This window comes from Cucurbita maxima, unplaced genomic scaffold (genome assembly GCF_002738345.1).
Source record: "Cucurbita maxima cultivar Rimu unplaced genomic scaffold, Cmax_1.0 Cma_Scf00077, whole genome shotgun sequence".
In the NCBI taxonomy this organism is placed as follows: Eukaryota; Viridiplantae; Streptophyta; class Magnoliopsida; order Cucurbitales; family Cucurbitaceae; genus Cucurbita; species Cucurbita maxima.
Window position 1 is genome coordinate 89,113 of NW_019272093.1, and position 2,126 is coordinate 91,238.

The 2,126-nt window shown below is 33.9% G+C and overlaps 1 non-coding gene across 1 annotated transcript; it reads right to left on the minus strand.

Moving 5' to 3' along the window:
* Positions 1-1,145: 1,145 nt before the first annotated feature.
* LOC111472534 lies at positions 1,146-1,250 on the minus strand. The gene has a single exon (XR_002715446.1). It is a non-coding gene; the product is annotated as a Plant small nucleolar RNA R71 (small nucleolar RNA).
* Positions 1,251-2,126: the final 876 nt, after the last annotated feature.

The following is a 2,126-nucleotide window of genomic DNA, read 5'->3' on the forward strand; positions in this document are numbered from 1 at the left end:
GTTGAAATGGGTGGGTAGATATAAAACTCATTTTTCTTTTTTTTACTCATCTTTCTTTTCAGCAATCTGCTTTTGACAATTGTTCTGAAGCAATTTTTTTTTCGTCTCTCCTTTCTTTTTCTTTCTTTGTTTTTTGTTACGTATGTTATTAGTTTTTTCTTCTGATCTATCGCAAATCTCAAAGAAATATTTCAGCATTTAGTGTAAAATGAGTTAGTAGCTATGGATCTTCAAACAAATTCCCTTTGTTGTACATAACAATGTGCTCCCACAACCACTTTTTATTTCATGACTTTAATGATGATAAATAATTATGAAAAGTAGATATAACAATTTACTTTATTACTTGCTACTTGTTATAATGTATACTTGCACTTATTGTTGTAAATTTTACATCATCTTATTATATACACCCACAAGTGATCAAATTTTTGGCGTTGTTACCAGAAAATCTAATTTTGTTATTTTACTTGTTGTAGATTTTCGTGAGTTGAAGCAAGAAAGAAGCCACAGTAAGCTTAATTGTTTACTGCTACAGAATTCTATGTATGATGAACCCGCCTACGGATTTGGAATTTATTTTGGATCCCGAAATAGAGAGGACCTTAAGACGAAGGTTGAGGGAGAAAATGAAAAGAGTAGAACTGAATATACACCAAATAGAAGTTGGAGCCCACTCAATTGGGAGTTTGAAAATACAGTAGGGATGGCTAATCAAAACATAATTACTAGTAATTCTATTCTTAGTAGATGACAGAGAAAGAGCCATCCAAGCATATGCACACTAGCTTTGGAAGAGATTTATGCATTATTAGACCGTGAATGCAAACAACCACTTTGGAGCTAAATTTTGTGATGTTTTAAATGTTGCAAACCATTGGAAAATTTTATGACTACCGTCAAAAGATCCACACCTACTTCTAAAGTCATTTTTTAGAGTTAGTGACTCATTTAGATTCCAAGGAGTCGACCAAAATGTGATTAGATTGAGTTTATTTCCTTATTCTTTGATGGATGGTTTTAAGTCATGGTTGAATACGGTTTTAAGTCATGGTTGAATACTTTAGAGTTGGGAACAATTGACTATTGGAATAGTCTAGTAGAAAAAGTTTTGATCAAATATTTTCCAACCACTAGAAACGCACGGTTCAGAAATGAGATTGTTGCTTTTCAAAGGTTGATGACGAGACATTAAGTGAAGCTTGGGAAAGATTCAAGGAAATGCTTAGAAAGTGTCCTCACCATGGATTACCTCATTTTATAGAAATGGTAACTTTCTACAATGGATTGGATATTGCTATTAAACAAGTGGTGGATGGTTATGTCAATTGAGCTATTTTGTTAAGGACATGCAATGAAGCATATGAGATCCTAGAAAGAATTTATCTAATAATTGTCAATGGGCTGATGTGAGGAGCAATTCAAGGAAGAAGACCCGAGGAGTACTTGAAGTTGAGGCTTTATCTTTTATCAAATCTCAATTAGCTTCGACGACTAATATCATACAAAATCTAGCGTTGTGACAAGGCTTAGTGGCCAAAACACCAGTCTAAGCTGTTGCAGTAATGACCCAGAAAATAGTTGAATCTTGTATATATTGTGGAGACAAACACGCTTTTGATCAATTTCCAAGAAATTTGACTTTAAATTTCAATGTAGGAATCAAGCTAGTAAGGCTGCCCAAAAAATAATCCCTTCTCAAGTACTTATAATCTGATGTGGAGAAACTATTCAAATTTCTAATGGAAGGGACAATACTCATAAAACCAAGAAATGGTACCGAAAGGAAATTACCCTTCGATTTTTGGATTACAAAATCAATTGGCATATGATCCTTTACAAGTCACCACGCTAGGGAAAGGAACTAGTCAACCTCATACACATTGGTGGGAACATCTCTTGAGAGCCTAATAAAAGAATATATGACAAAAAATGTTGTGATAGAAAGTCAGCAAGCATCATTGCAAAATTTAGAAATTCAAGTAGGTCAATTAGCAACTGAGTTACAAAATAGACTTCTTGGGAAGGTGCCAACAGACACCGAAACACCCAAAAGAGAAGGAAAAGAGCAATGTCAAGCAATAGAGTTTAGAAGTGGGAAAGAAATAACAGGGAGGAGATAAAAA